Raw genomic sequence first — 17493 nt, 5'->3', positions numbered from 1 at the left:
CATGGTCTTGTAGCGGATGCGAGCTTCAACTGGAAGCCAGTGGAGGGAGCGGAGGAGCGGGGTGACGTGAGAGAACTTGGGAAGGTTGAACACCAGACGGGCTGCGGCGTTCTGGATGAGTTGTAGGGGTTTAATGGCACAGGCAGGGAGCCAGGGAGCCCAGGGAGCCCAGCCAACAGCGAGTTGCAGTAAGTATTTTCACGTCCGGATAAAAAGCGTCCCCAAAGTAAATTGCCTGTTACTCAGGCCCAGAAGCTAGGATATGCATAGAATTGGTAGATTTGGATAGAAAACACTCTAAAGTTCCTAAAACGGATACAATAATGTCTGTGAGTATAACAGAACTGATATGGCAGCCGACACCCGAGGACAAACCATCCCCAAAAAATAATAATTCAGCCTACCACTATTTTCAATGGCTGTCACTTTTATTATAAGGCGAAGGCCTTCCAGATTGCAGTTCCTATGGCTTCCACTAGATGGCAACAGTCTTTAGAAAGAGTTTCAGGCTGGTTTTAAAAAAATGAGCCAGAAATTGTAGTTTTTCTAGGTTGCTCCCATTTTGTCTCTAGTGTTTCCAAGCGTGTGAATGAGAGCGCGTTCTTTGGTATTCTCCGTCTTAAATTTGATCATTTATTTACTTACCTAAGGTTTGATTATAAACGTTGTTTGACTGGTTTGGAAAAGTTTATTAGTAACGTTTGGGATTCATTTTGTATGCATTTTGATGGAGGGAAACGGTGGATTATTGACTGAAGCGCGCCAACTAAACTGAGTTTGTATTTTTTTTCACCTTTATTTAACCGATGAGGCTAGTTGAGAACAAGTTCTCATTTGCAACTGCGACCTGGCCAAGATAAAGCAAAGCAATGTGCCACAGACAACAACACAGAGTTACACATGGAGTAAAGAATAAACAAGCCAATAACACAATGACACAGTAGAGAAAAGAATGTCTATATACAGTGTGTGCAAAAGGCATGAGGAGGTAGACAATAAATAGGCCATATTTATGGATATAAAGAAGGACATTATCAAACAAAATGACCATTTGTGATGTAACTGGGACCTTTTGGAGTGCCGACAGAAGAAGATCATCAAAAGTAAGGCATTTTTTATATCGCTATTTCTGACTTTCATGTCGCACCTGCCTGGTTGAAATGGTTTTTCATAGTTTTGTATGTGGGGCGCTGTCCTCAGATAATCGCATGGTGTGCTTTCACCATAAAGCCTTTTTGAAATCTTACACAGCAGCTGGATTAAGTTTCTCGGCGTACACATCACTGACAATCTGAAATGGTCCATCCACACAGACAGTGTGGTGAATAAGGCGCAACAGCGCAACTCAGCAGGCTGAGGAAATTCAGCTTGGCCTCTAAGACCCTCACAGACTTTTACAGATGCACAATTGAAAACATCCTGTCGGGCTGTATCACCGCCTGGTATGGCAACTGCACTGCCCGCAACTGCAAGGCTTTCTAGAGGGTGGTGCTGTCTCCCGAACAAATCCCCGGGAGGACACTGCCTGAACTCCAGGACACCACAGCACCAGATGTCACAGGAAGGCCTGAAAGATCATCAAGGACATCAACCACCTGAGCCATGGCCTGTTCACCCCGCTATCATCCAGAAGGCAAGATCAGTACAGGTTCATCAAAGCTGGGAACGAAAGACTGAAAAACAGCTTCTATCTCAAGGCTATACATTACATTTACATTACATTTAAGTCATTTGGCAGACGCTCTTATCCAGAGCGACTTACAAATCAGACTGTTAAATAGCCATCACTAGCCGGCTACCACAAGGTTACTCAACCCTGCACCTTAGAGGCTGCTGCTCCATGTACATAGATATGGAATCACTGGTCACTCTAATAATGGAACACTAATCACTTTAATAATGTTTACATCTGGTTTACTCATTTCATATGTACAGTGCCTTGCGAAAGTATTCGGCCCCCTTGAACTTTGCGACCTTTTGCCACATTTAGGCTTCAAACATAAAGATATAAAACTGTATTTTTTTGTGAAGAATCAACAACAAGTGGGACACAATCATGAAGTGGAACGACATTTATTGGATATTTTAAACTTTTTTAACAAATCAAAAACTGAAAAATTGGGCGTGCAAAATTATTCAGCCCCCTTAAGTTAATACTTTGTAGCGCCACCTTTTGCTGCGATTACAGCTGTAAGTCGCTTGGGGTATGTCTCTATCAGTTTTGCACATCGAGAGACTGAAATTTTTTCCCATTCCTCCTTGCAAAACAGTTCGAGCTCAGTGAGGTTGGATGGAGAGCATTTGTGAACAGCAGTTTTCAGTTCTTTCCACAGATTATCGATTGGATTCAGGTCTGGACTTTGACTTGGCCATTCTAACACCTGGATATGTTTATTTTTTAACCATTCCATTGTAGATTTTGCTTTATGTTTTGGATCATTGTCTTGTTGGAAGACAAATCTCCTTCCCAGTCTCAGGTCTTTTGCAGACTCCATCAGGTTTTCTTCCAGAATGGTCCTGTATTTGGCTCCATCCATCTTCCCATAAATTTTAACCATATTCCCTGTCCCTGCTGAAGAAAAGCAGGCCCAAACCATGATGCTGCCACCACCATGTTTGACAGTTGGCATGGTGTGTTCAGGGTGATGAGCTGTGTTGCTTTTACGCCAAACATAACGTTTTGCATTGTTGCCAAAAAGTTCAATTTTGGTTTCATCTGACCAGAGCACCTTCTTCCACATGTTTGGTGTGTCTCCCAGGTGGCTTGTGGCAAACTTTAAATGACACTTTTTATGGATATCTTTAAGAAATGGCTTTCTTCTTGCCACTCTTCCATAAAGGCCAGATTTGTGCAATATACGACTGATTGTTGTCCTATGGACAGAGTCTCCCACCTCAGCTTTAGATATCTGCAGTTCATCCAGAGTGATCATGGGCCTCTTGGCTGCATCTCTGATCAGTCTTCTCCTTGTATGAGTTGAAAGTTTAGAGGGACGGCCAGGTCTTGGTAGATTTGCAGTGGTCTGATACTCCTTCCATTTCAATATTATCGCTTGCACAGTGCTCCTTGGGATGTTTAAAGCTTGGGAAATCTTTTTGTATCCAAATCCGGCTTTAAACTTCTTCACAACAGTATCTCGGACCTGCCTGGTGTGTTCCTTGTTCTTCATGATGCTCTCTGCGCTTTTAACGGACCTCTGAGACTATCACAGTGCAGGTGCATTTATACGGAGACTTGATTACACACAGGTGGATTGTATTTATCATCATTAGTCATTTAGGTCAACATTGGATCATTCAGAGATCCTCACTGAACTTCTGGAGAGAGTTTGCTGCACTGAAAGTAAAGGGGCTGAATAATTTTGCACGCCCAATTTTTCAGTTTTTGATTTGTTAAAAAAGTTTGAAATATCCAATAAATGTCATCCACTTCATGATTGTGTCCCACTTGTTGTTGATTCTTCACAAAAAAATACAGTTTTATATCTTTATGTTTAAAGCCTGAAATGTGGCAAAAGGTCGCAAAGTTCAAGGGGGCCGAATACTTTCGCAAGGCACTGTATATACTGTATTCTACTGTATTTTAGTCATTGCAATTCCAACATTACTCATCCTAATAATAATGTATTTCTTCATTCCATTCTTTTACTTTTAGATTGGTGTGTACTGTTGTGAATTGTTAGATATTACTGCACTTTTGGAGCTAGAAACACAAGCATTTCGCTAACACCCGCAATAACAACAGCTTAATATGTGTATGTGACCAATACAATTGTATTGTATTTGATTAGAGTAGGGAAGTGTAGGAGCTGGCTTCCTAACAGGAGTGTGCTTTTCTCTGTTCTCATTTCATGTCTTTGATGATTTGAGAACCCTCTCTGACCTTCACAAGGTCTTTACAGAGTGTTGAGCCCATCACCTCCTATGTCATCTTTGTATTGTTCTCTAATCTCCCCCATTGCCTTTGTTGCTTCCATTTTCCTTTAATAAGTGTTACCAGAGATGGTTTCTGGGTGTGTGACTGAAGAAATCAATGGAGGATCTGAAAGGGGCATGAGGTCCTTCCTCTGTACTTCGAATGATAACAACCCTCCCAAGCCCAGCCTGCTCTTGCTGTAGCCTCTCATTGGTCCACACGGAGGGAAGCTCTCAGCACAACAGAGCACTCCTCATTAGAACAGAGGGAGCCAATCAATCTATAGGGAGCCAATCAGCTGCCTGGCTCAACGAGGGCTCCAGGTCAGACAGAGGTAGAAGGAGTCAGGAAGGAATCACGACTGATGATTTGCTCAATTAAAGCACCAGTTTGAAAAATAATACGTTGAATTGAAAATTTTCAAGAGGATATGGATGCCATCTCAGAGAGGAAGAGGCAAAGTGAGAGGGTCCACTCCTGTCAAAATCTGTCCAAACTAGAATACAGTGATAAGCAGATTGCCTGCCTTCCCCCTTTGGGACAACGACTCCCATTGTTAGGGTGGAGACAAAACCGTCTCGTCACAAAACCTTCTCGATATTATACAGTATTTCGGGCCATCTTCACTCACATGGACATCTGCACATAATCAGTGGTGAATAGTTCTCTTTGCCAACATCAAATATTGCCACAAAAAGAAATGTCAGTAAATTTTAAACATTCTCTACATGCATGGGTTATGTTTAGTAGAGATTGGCTTCTATGTAAATGTATCACTGAGGAGTCACAGATGAGCACCCTTTCAGTTAGACATACTGACTGTGAAACTTCTATCTACGAGACTAAAACCCATCAGTTAACTGTACAGTTTCTTCTAGACACACTTCCGTGCTAATGGACCCCGAGAGATTGATAAAGGAGCGTGGCAGGTTAGATCAGCTCCAGTGGAGGGGAGAATTCCCATGGCACGATCAGGAATGGACACCTGGGGGATTAATGGCAGCCCTTAGCTCCTCTAATAGACACATGGTGGGTGGATATTGCTGCTCTGCTGCTGAGATTAGTCCCTGGTGGTTTGACACAGTACTCGTTTGCTGGTTTTGAATGGAGCCCATGGGGAGTAGGAGATCACTCCTGTTCAGACCTGGAGTAGACCAGAGCTGGTTGTGCACTGTGTGCTGTTGAGACTGTCTTTGTGGTCACTGTGGTCTCTGTGGGGATAGCTGCACCCAGTGGGCTGGAAAAGAGATGGGGACAAGGATCTTTTGACACCTGATGCCTGATGCAAAACTCCTCAGGCATAAAGACGCTTTTCTCCTCCTACACATACTGCTAATTTCTCTCCATGTTACTCTCTATCTCTCTCTCAAACACACACATACATATACACATGCACGGACGTGCACACACACACACACACGCACGCACACACACACACATTCTGAGTGATCGATCAAGTCTGCCTCACCCTGGCATTGGCCTTGTTTATCTGCAGAGGAAGTGTAGAGGAGGAGAGACGGTGGAGTATTCTCTCAGATGGAGAGAGGAAGGGAGGAGTGTGCTCTCTCACTGTCTACTAGACATCCCTTTGCGTCCTCCCTCTACCTCCCTCCATCCCTGCTTGTTCTTCTCTCTGCCTCACTCTGTCCCTTCCTGTCTGTGGTGTGACCAGGGGACCTCCCTCCTTTTATCTCTTACCCCTCCACCAGCTATAATGACAGACATCTATGTAATATGAGCTGGTGAGAAATGAGATTAGAGTGTGGAGAGTGAGAGGAAGACAGAGTGAGAGAGAAAAAGGAAAATAGAGAGAGAGAGAGAGAGAGAGAGAGAGAGGGGGCAACACACAAAGAGAGAGGTTCTCTCTGAGCCCTGAGGCTGTGCAGTATTAACATAGAGGGGAAGTGTTTTAGACAACGTCACTGAGTCATCATCACTGTCATCATCATCACCACCAACACCACCACAGCTAATGACAGCCAGTCTGAACGAGATGCTGAAGATGATTCTGACGATGATATGAACAAGATGTCATCTAGTAGGCTGTTTGAACTATAAAACCTACTCCCCCTCAGGAGACTGAAAAGATTTGGCATGGGTCCTATGATCCTCAAAAGGTTCTATAGCTGCACCATCGAGAGCATCCTGACTGGTTGCGTCACTGCCTGGTATGGCAACTACTCGGCCTCCATCCGCAAGGCACTACAGAGGGTAGTGCGTACGGCCCAATACATTACTGGGGCCAAGCTTCCTGCAATCCAGGACCTCTATACCATGCGGTGTCAGAGGAAGGCCCTAAAAATTGTCAAAGACTCCAGCCACCCTAGTCATGGACTGTTGTCTCTGCTACCGCAAGGCAAGCGGCACGGCAATAACTCTACCTACATGTACATATTACCTCAATTATCTCGACTAATCGGTGCCCCCGCACATTGACTCTGTACCTGTACCCCCTGTATTTAGCCTCGCTATTGTTGTTTTACTGCTGCCGTTTATTTGTTCATTTTATTTTCTATTTTTTACGTATCTATTTTTTTCTAAAAACATCTTAATGCATTGTTGGTTAAGGGCTTGTAAGTAAGCATTTCACTGTAAGGTTTACACCTGTTGTATTTGGCGCATGTGACAAATACAATTTGATTTGATTTTCTCCGCAGACACCAGATCACACTCACACATGCACAGTGCATACCCCTAATACACACAGTAAACACAGTAAGAGAGCAGATCGTGTTAGAGTCCCAGCTGTGATTAACTCGTCCTGACAAAGCCAGATGTTTTGTTAAAATGCAGAGAACCCAAAGTGGAGCTCAGGGAGGGAGGAGACACGCGCTCCCAGCCTCCCCCTCCGGCCCCAGGCAGCCAAGTGTTCCTCCATAAACATCCCACATCACTGAAGGCAGAGTGCGGAGACGAGAGGGAGGTAAAGAGAACATATGTCTAGGCCAATGTCTCCCATCGCAGCTCACTCAACAGAGGGAGGATGTCAACGAAGAGGGCTAGTGGAATACCCACTGTCGAGTCAACGCTTCTCCCACAACACAAGCATGCTCAGTCTGAGGCATGTTAATCTGCTTGGTAATATGGATTGGCATTTGAAATGATTTCACTATTCAATTAATATCATACGTTTTTATCTGGATAGTCAAAATTAATTTTAATGACGCAAAATGGCCAATTTACTACGGTTTAGAGCTGTTCTTATCCACGAAGCAGAGTGCCTGGATACAGCCCTTAGCCGTGGTATATTGGTCATATATGACAAACTCAAGGTGCCTTATTGCTATTATAAACCGGCTATCAACATAATTTGAGCCGTAAAAAGAAATGTTTTGTCATACCGGAAATACCATGGCTGTCTGCCAATTTGCATTCAGGGCTTGAACCACCGAGTTTCTAATGTTACTTTTTGCAGTAGCCTAAGCTAACAGCAACGGTGAAAGAGAAGTCTGTTTGCCATCATAGAACTGATTCTGTTTCAAAAAGTTTCTGATAAGTGTTTTAAATTGATCTGTGTCAGGTCAGTTGCCGCGGGAAGTAGGTGTGCTGAGGGTGCTGCAGCAACCCCTGATGAAAAAATAACCCCCCCGTTGACAGCACCCCCGGTCTTGAGGACCCTCGGTTGGTGTGCGTCTGTAGGTTAATCACTATTTGAAGTGGGGTAAATAGCATACTGTTGTCAGTGCTGTTGGGAGGGCATGATAGTAAACTGCTTTTTCATGTCAAATGCAACCCATAACCCATAGCACGAGAGAGAAAATGAGCTTAAGAATAAAGCATTACTTTGTGCGGCCTCAGAAGTGTAGGCTTCATATACACTGCGCAACTGAAATTAAAGCCGGAAGCACCAGTGACTCGGTCTATAACAAAGTGGTCAGATGAAGAAGATGCTAAACTACAGGACTGTTTTGCTATCACAGACTGGAACATGTTTCGGGATTCTTACGATGGCATTGTGGAGTACACCACATCAGTCACTGGCTTTATCAATAAGTGCATCGAGGACGTCGTCCCCACAGTGACTGTACGTACATACCCCAACCAGATGCCACAGATTACAGGCAACATTCGCACTGAGCTAAAGGGTAGTGCTGCCGCTTTCAAGGTGCAGGACTCTAACCCGGAAGCCTACAAGAAATGCTGCTATGCCCTACGACGAACCATCAAACAGGCAAAGCGTCAATGCAGGGCTAAGATTGAATCATACTACACCGGCTTTGATGCTCGTCTTATGTGGCAGGGCTTGCAAACTATTACAGACTACAAAGGGAAGCACAGTCTCTAGCTGCCCAGTGGCACGAGCCTACCAGACGAGCTAAATCACTTCTATGCTCGCTTCGAGGCAAGCAACACTGAGGCATGCGTGAGAGCATCAGCTGTTCCGTACGACTGTGTGATCATGCTCTCCGTAGCTGAAGTGAGTAAGACCTTTAAACAGGTCAACATACACAAGGCTGCAGGGTCAGATGGATTACCAGGATGTGTGCTCCGGGCATGTGCTAACCAACTGGCAGGTGTCTTCACTGACATTTTCAAAATGTTCCTGATTGAGTCTGTAATACCAACATGTTTCAAGCAGACCACCATAGTCCCTGTGCCCAAGAACACTAAGGCAACCTGCCTAAATGACTACAGACTTATAGCACTGAAGTCTGTAGCCATGCAGTGCTTTGAAAGGTTGGTAACAGCTCACATCAACACCATTATCCCAGAAACCCTAGATCCACTCCAATTTGCATACCGCCCAAACTGATCCGCAGATGATGCAATCTCTATTGCACTCCACACTGCACTTTCCCACCTGGACAAAATGAACACCTATGTGAGAATGCTGTTCATTGACAGCAGCTCAGCGTTCAACACCATAGTACTCTCAAAGCTCATCAGTAAGCTAAGAATCCTGGGACTAAACACCTCCCTTTGCAACTGGATCCTGGACTTCCTGATGGGCCGCTCCCTGGTGGTGAAGGTAGGTATCAACACATCTGCCACGCTGATCCTCAACACTGGAGCTCCCCAGGAGTGCGTGCTTAGTCCCCTCCTGTACTCCCTGTTCACCCACGACTGCATGGCCAGGCATGACTCCAACACCATCATTAAGTTTGCTAACGACACAACAGTGGTAGGCCTGATCACCGACAACGACGAAACAGCCTATAGGGAGGAGGTCAGACACCTGGCCGATGGTGCCAGAATAACAACGTAACCAAGACTAAAGAGATGATTGTGGACTACAGGAAGAGGAGGCCCGAGCACGCCCCCATTGTCATCGACGGGGCTGTAGTGGAGCTGGTTGAGGGATTCAAGTTCCTTGGTGTCCACATCAACAACAAACTAGAATGGTCCAAACACACCAAGACAGTCGTGAAGAGGGAATGACAAATCCTATTCCCCCTCAGGAAACTAAAAATATTTTGCATGAGTCCTGAGATCCTCAAAATGTTCTACAGCTGCAACATCAAGAGGATCCTGACTGGTTTCATCATTGCCTTCATTCCTCGGCCTCTGACCGCAAAGCATTACAGAGGGTAGTGCGTAAGGCCCAGTACATCACTGGAGCTAAGCTACCTGCCATCCAGGACCTTTACACCAGGCGGTGTCAGAGGAAGGCCCTAAAAATGATTAAAGACTCCAGCCATAGACTGTTCTCTCTACTACCGCATGGCAAGCAGGTACCAGAGTGCCAAGTCTAGGACAAAAACGCTCCCGCACAATGGCTAACCCGGCTATCTGCATTGCGTCCCACCCACCACCCATATCTACATTAACCATATCTACATGTACATACTACCTCAATCAGCCTGACTAACCGGTGTCTATATGTAGCCTCGCTACTTTTATTGTCTCGCTACTGTATATAGCCTGTCTTTTTACTGTTTTAATACCTTTTTTGCACAATTGATTAGAACCTGTAAGTAAGTATTTCACTGTAAGGTCTACACCTGCTGTATTCGGCACACGTGACAAATAAACATTGATTTGATTTGTAAACAATGACTGTCAAAGCCAGGTGATGTCTGAAGCAGCAGTTGCTCAATGCGTTGTATTTAAACACTACATTCTAAGAGTTTGTTTCATTAAATTAAGCACTTTAAATGTCATAGTATATCCTTGTGTGTAACAATGTAACACTGTTTATTTTAATTTAGACAAAGCTTTTTCGTTGTTTGGATATCTGGGTATTCGATTATAAAGGGCCCATCCCTACTTGGTAAACACTCTCCTTTAGCAGAGACACCGTAATGAGTTGTACATCAAATAAAATAAAATAACATGCACCGAATTCAACAGGTATAGTAGACCTTACAGTGAAATGCTTACTACAAGCCCTTAACCAACAATGCAGTTTCAAGAAAAATACCTAAAAAATAAGAGATAAAGTAAGAAAATAATTAATAATTAAAGCAGCAGTAAAATAACAATAGCAAGGCTATATACGGGGGGTACGGGTACAGAGTCAATGTGCAGGGGCACCGGTTAGTCGAGGTAATTAAGGTAATATATACATGTTGGTAGAGTTATTAAAATTACTTATGAATAGATAATAACAGAGAGTAGTAGCAACGTAAAAGGGTGAGGGGGGGGGGGGCAATGCAAGTATTCTGGGTAGCCATTTGATTAGATGTTTATTAGTCTTATGGCTTGGGGGTAGAAGCTGCTTAGAAGCCTCTTGGACCTATACTTGGCGCTCCGGTACTGCTTGCCGTGCGGTAGCAGAGAGAACAGTCTATAACTAGGGTGGCTGGAGTCTTTGACAATTTTAGGGTCTTCCTCTAAAAAAAACGCAAAAAAAACCCATACACAATAGCACAATTGGTTACGGAATCGTAAAACGGAAGCCATCTCCTTCGGCGCCGTCTATAAAGTTGTCTGGACATTTATTTCTATGCAAACCTGATAATAAATATGCATACACAGGCCTAGTCATGAATGGACAAATGTATGCCCCGTGCATGAACTCATGTCATAATGCATATCCTCAAATATTCATGGGTGTCACAGATACTCCAATGACAGAGTCCTGTCTTTACTGTCTACTGTACAATCATATATACAGTGGGGCAAAAAAGTATTTAGTCAGCCACCAACAAGTTCTCACCCACTTAAAAAGATGAGAGAGGCCTGTAATTTTCATCATAGGTACACTTCAACTATGACAGACAAAATGAGGGAAAAAAATTGAGAAAATCACATTGTAGGATTTTTAATTAATTTATTTGCAAATTAAGGTGGAAAATCAGTATTTGGTCAATAACAAAAGTTTATCTCAATACTTTGTTATATACCCTTTGTTGGCAATGACAGAGGTCAAACGTTTTCTGTAAGTCTTCACAAGGTTTTCACACACTGTTGCTGGTATTTTGGCCCATTCCTCCATGCAGATCTCCTCTAGAGCAGTGATGTTTTGGGGCTGTTGCTGGGCAACACAGACTTTCAACTCCCTCCAAAGATTTTCAATGGGGTTGAGTTCTGGAGACTGGCTAGGTCACTCCAGGACCTTGAAATGCTTCTTACGAAGCCACTCTTTCGTTGCCCGGGTGGTGTGTTTGGGATCATTGTCATGCTGAAAGACCCAGCCACGTTTCATCTTCAATGCCCTTGCTGATGGAAGGAGGTTTTCACTCAAAATCGAACGATACATGGCCCCATTCATTCTTTCCTTTACACGGATCAGTCGTCCTGGTCCCTTTGCAGAAAAACAGCCCCAAAGCATGATGTTTCCACCCCCATGCTTCACAGTAGGTATGGTGTTCTTTGGATGCAACTCAGCATTCTTTGTCCTCCAAACACGACGAGTTAAGTTTTTACCAAAAAGTTCTATTTTGGTTTCATCTGACCATATGACATTCTCCCAATCTTCTTCTGGATCATCCATATTTATTTATTTTTATTATTTTTTTATTTAACCTTTATTTAACCAGGAAGGCAAGTTGAGAACAAGTTCTCATTTACATTTGCGACCTGGCCAAGATAAAGCAAAGCAGTTCGATACATACAACGACACAGAGTTACACATGGAGTAAAACAAACATACAGTCAATAATACAGTATAAACAAGTCTATATACGATGTGAGCAAATGAGGTGAGATTAGGGAGGTAAAGGCAAAAAAGGCCATGGTGGCAAAGTAAATACAATATAGCAAGTAAAATACTGGAATGGTAGATTTGCAATGGAAGAATGTGCAAAGTAGAAATAAAAATAATGGGGTGCAAAGGAGCAAAATAAATAAATTAATTAAATACAGTAGGGAAAGAGGTAGTTGTTTGGGCTAAAATATAGGTGGGCTATGTACAGGTGCAGTAATCTGTGAGCTGCTCTGACAGTTGGTGCTCAAAGCTAGTGAGGGAGATAAGTGTTTCCAGTTTCAGTGCTTTTTGTAGTTCGTTCCAGTCATTGGCAGCAGAGAACTGGAAGGAGAGGCGGCCAAAGAAAGAATTGGTTTTGGGGGTGACTAGAGAGATATACCTGCTGGAGCATGTGCTACAAGTGGGAGATGCTATGTTGACCAGCGAGCTGAGATAAGGGGGGACTTTACCTAGCAAGGTCTTGTAAATGACATGGAGCCAGTGGGTTTGGCGACGAGTATGAAGCGAGGGCCAGCCAACGAGAGCGTACAGGTCGCAATGGTGGGTAGTATATGGGGCTTTGGTGACAAAACGGATTGCACTGTGATAGACTGCATCCAATTTGTTGAGTAGGTTATCGGAGGCTATTTTGTAAATGACATCGCCAAAGTCGAGGATTGGTAGGATGGTCAGTTTTACAAGGGTATGTTTGGCAGCATGAGTGAAGGATGCTTTGTTGCAAAATAGGAAGCCAATTCTAGATTTAACTTTGGATTGGAGATATTTGATATGGGTCTGGAAGGAGAGTTTACAGTCTAACCAGACACCTAAGTATTTGTAGTTGTCCACGTATTCTAAATCAGAGCCGTCCAGAGTAGTGATGTTGGACAGGCGGGCAGGTGCGGGTAGCGATCAGTTGAAGTTTTACTTGTATTTAAGAGCAATTGGAGGCCACGGAAGGAGAGTTGTATGGCATTGAAGCTTGCCTGGAGGGTTGTTAACACAGTGTCCAAAGAAGGGCCAGAAGTATACAGAATGGTGTCGTCTGCGTAAAGGTGGATCAGAGACTCACCAGCAGCAAGAGCGACCTCATTGATGTATACAGAGAAGAGAGTCAGTCCAAGAATTGAACCCTGTGGCACCCCCATAGAGACTGCGATATGACATATGCTCTCTAGCTAACTTCAGACGGGCCTGGACATGTACTGGCTTAAGCAGGGGGACATGTCTGGCACTGCAGGATTTGAGTCCCTGGCGACGTAGTTTGTTACTAATGGTAGGCTTTGTTACTTTGGTCCCAGCTCTCTGCAGGTCATTCACTAGGTCCCCCCGTGTGGTTCTTGGATTTTTGCTCACCGTTCTTGTGATCATTTTGACTCCACGGGGTGAGATCTTGCGTGGAGCCCCAGATCGAGGGAGATTATCAGTGGTCTTGTATGTCTTCTATTTCCTAATAATTGCTCCCACAGTTGATTTCTTCAAACCAAGCTGTTTACCTATTGCAGATTCAGTCTTCCCAGCCTGGTGCAGGTCTACAATTTTGTTTTTTGGTGTCCTTTGACAGCTCTTTGGTCTTGGCCATAGTGGAGTTTGGAGTGTGACTGTTTGAGGTTGTGGACAGGTGTCTTTTATACTGATAACAAGTTCAAACAGGTGCCATTAATACAGGTAACAAGTGGAGGACAGAGGAGCCTCTTAAAGAAGAAGTTACAGGTCTGTGAGAGCCAGAAATCTTGCTTGTTTGTAGGTGACCAAATACTTATTTTCCACCATAATTTGCAAATAAATTCAATTATTTAAAAAAAAAATCAAATTTTGTCTGTCATAGTTGAAGTGTACCTATGATGAAAATTACAGGCCTCTCATCTTTTTAAGTGGGAGAACTTGCACATTTGGTGGCTGAATAAATACATTATATGCAATTCAATCCATTGGTGCTGAACCAGTGATCAAGCAGACCTGTCATTGTGTCTCTGTCTCTGAGCCTGAGATTCTCTGGCTTCCTGTCTAAGAGGAAGCCCAGCTGGGGAAATCACTGAATCAGCTGCTGATTGGCTCACTGATGGAGACCATTTGGAAGCCAGCATTGCTGGAGGAAATTGAATTACCCTCACAATCTGTTGGCTTCTTTTTTTATCTCCACAACAGCTTATGTAACGAAGAGAAGGAGAGATGATGCAGTTTGGTATTGGTATTTTGAGGGTATTTTATTAGGATCCCCATTAGCTGTTGCAAAAGCTGCAGCTACTCTTCCTGGGGTCCACACAGAACAGTTTGTTTATGTGTGTGTGTGCACACATGTTCATTTCCATTGCAAATACCTAATATTTTGTTGATTCACAGTGAGGCATACACTGTTTTTACTCATTTTCTATCTGCTTTGTGGCCAGACATAGAAACATTACCGCCTGTGATGCTGCGGCAGCATGGGTATTTTGGTAGGACATTGTAAAAGAACTCTGGTGCAAGGACGTGATTATTTTGGGAGTTCTGTTTATCACTGTGGCCCCCTGAAGAGCCCTATTATCTGTGTTATGAAATATTTTAAACAGAGCACAGGCTAGGTTCTACCACTGTGCACACAACAGCCTCCATATTCTGGTGACTGACAGCATAGGAGATGGTGAGAGAGAACAAGAACAGACATGGGAAGAGAAAAACAGACAGAGAGAGCGAGAAAGAGAACAAGTGAGAAATAGAGAGTCAGAGAGAGAGAGAGAGAGAGAGAGATAAGACCATCCCTCTCCAGCTTCAACAGTCTTGGAGTTTATTCCACAATAACAATGGATTCTGTTTCAGTGATCACTCAGTACATAACCCATCATCAGAGAGGTTTAGAATGGCTTGCTCAGAGATCACTCATTACATAACCCATCATCAGAAAGGTTTAGAATGGCTAGATTACATGTCTTGTGATGAGTACATATTGTAAACAGATACATATCTGCACATCAACAACCACACATCAATACATTTAGACCTGTTGTTTCCTATGTAAAAAAGTCTTCACTGTACTTGATAGCCCTGATTTGCTCATCTTGGGCCTTATTACCATATTAGAATGCATGTAAATGTTTTACCCCATTGTGCTTCTATTCAGTCACTTTAGTACAATAATTAAACTAACTAAACATACAGCACTCTACAATAATGCTTCTATTTTCCGTATTAATCAGACAACTCATTAGGCAGTAATGAGCTGACACTTTTGTTGCTCTTCTTGTTTGGGCGGAAGTTGGGAGCAGGGGGACTGAACACACACATGCACACAAACACACGCACGGACACACACTCTCCTATAGTCCCACTCCAATTATGGCAGCATCTCACCCGGGAAGGAGACCACTTACCCAGCATTCACTTTATGAATAATTGATTGTTTGTAAATACACTTTTGGTCTCTGATTAATTGTTTTGTAGACATATTCATTTGCTAAATTAGATTAGATTTTTAAATGCATTATTTATTAGCTGAACACTCTCTGGCAATTAGGCAACACTAGGTTTTGAAGGGTTATTGTCAAACCCAGATTTGTTATGCATGATTCAGAAAACTTTAATGTCCTCAATGACGAGAGTTCATTTTGCAGCAATCACAATGCATACAGACAAAATCACATATTAAGAAACAGCTAAAGATATTTGCAAGCAAGTAGGGCTGGATAAGTAAAAATGCATAATAAAAATGTCAGGATAAGGCTACATGTACTGTACATGCTAAAGTGCAATTAGTCCAACATGCACACACACACACACAAGCACTGACACAGGGCGTCAGGTGGTAGCTTCCATCTGCTGTATGGTGTGCGGAGACTTACACTGAAGCTGCTGTATGGTGTGCGGAGACTTACACTGAAGCAGACTTTTCTGTCACTGAGATGTCAATCAAGCTTTCACATAAGCTACAGCAGAGCAGAGTTCCTCACTCTTTAGTGAGAACTGAATGGTGCTTGCATCCTCAGTACACATGTAATATTAATGTCTGGGACATTCACTCTGCCCAAGTCTCTGGGCAGCCATCAACCTCTCTGACTAACCACACACAGACAGGAAATCACACAGCAAATGTGGATGTAATGCTGGGCTTTCAGAGGCACAAAGGTGTGTTTCTCTAATTGATGGAGGAAATTAATAGCTCTGACCTTTTTCCCTGGAGTTGTAATGAGAGGAAGTATGCATCATCCCTTCCTGTGACTTATTTTGTCCCAGCAGCACATCTCTCTGTAACACATGATGTTGAGGGGACAGTACTATTGGCTGCCTGTCTGAAGCCCTTATGAAGCCCTGTGGTAAATGTTAATGCTCAATATATTAATTTCCAAATCACACACTGTTAAAGGATCTATCATGTTCCAGTCTAGAACCTGTTAATAGGCTGTGGAAGAGGGCCCAGCCCCTCAGTGGGAGGCTTAAAAATAAGACAGGCAGCCCTGGCTCACCATGGGAGACTGGGGGCAGGACAGTCAGCTTGAGTCTTCTCAAGGGGACGGCTGCAAGGCCTACAGAGGAGAGAGAGCAGCGCTAGGCAGCCACGGGTATGCCAAATATGAGGCTGCCTGCCAATTTGTGGGGATACTGGCAAGTGCAGCGCAGGCTGAATCCTTAACAGAGGGAGATGAATTATTGAAAAGGTGCTAGGAGTTATGTAGGGGGTGGATAGAGATGCCTTTGCATGCGCTAGAAGAGAGAGGCGGGACACATTACAAAATGTTTAGGGCCTAGAAATCGACGGTTTATAGTTTGCTTGATGTTTCTTGTTTGTTTAGGTTCTAAAAAATACTCTTTACTTGGTTGTACAAAATACACAAGTTGCTATACACACGTTTCACAAGTTGCTCAGCCCCCCCCCCCCCAAAAAACTGAGCTTGTCTTTCCTACTAGCACTGCCTTTGCTGATAATTTCATTATTGTGGAAAAATGTACATGTACTTACTACGACTGTGAAATGTGGTTGTCCCACCTAGCTATCTTAAGATGAATGCATTAATTGTAAGTGGCTCTGGATAAGCGTGTCTGCTAAATGACTCAAATGTTGCTAGGATGCTAATCTTGTTAATGCATTTCATTATTTGATGCTAACACTCTGTAAGTCAATAGATGCTCTGAAAATAATTGTATTCATAAACAGCCTAACAAACAAAGCATAGAGAGACACAGTACAGTACATTATTGGCCATGTTTTCCCCTCAGCATGGCAACCTTCTCTCACTTTGGGGCACATTTAGATTTTGCATTCATGCCAGTCACAGTTACTAGTGTTCTACAATTGTGCTACAAAGTGTTTTGCTGTGATTAAACAGCAATTTGAGGGTCACATTGGTGAGCAAGGGTGGACAGGCAGGGGGTGTTGTTGTCAGCGCTCCAGACTTCCTGTGACGCCTGACGCAGAAATGAGGTCAATGAATGCAAAACAGCATTCATGGAAATTGTCCCTCATCAAATCTGTGTGCAGCTTCTCCGTTCGAGGGCATCAGAGGGGCAGAAGGCATAAAGAGAAACCGTCTAGAAC

At 43.4% G+C, this 17493-nt stretch overlaps 1 pseudogene; it reads left to right on the top strand.

Annotated features, from left to right (window-relative positions):
- LOC135540169 (cadherin-4-like) overlaps window positions 1–17493 on the top strand; it is a 341293-nt pseudogene that overhangs the window by 148128 nt on the left and 175672 nt on the right.

Source organism: Oncorhynchus masou, chromosome 5 (genome assembly GCF_036934945.1).
Source record: "Oncorhynchus masou masou isolate Uvic2021 chromosome 5, UVic_Omas_1.1, whole genome shotgun sequence".
In the NCBI taxonomy this organism is placed as follows: Eukaryota; Metazoa; Chordata; class Actinopteri; order Salmoniformes; family Salmonidae; genus Oncorhynchus; species Oncorhynchus masou.
The sequence above is the reverse complement of the archived record's forward strand: the minus strand, read 5'-3'. Positions and strand labels throughout refer to the sequence as shown.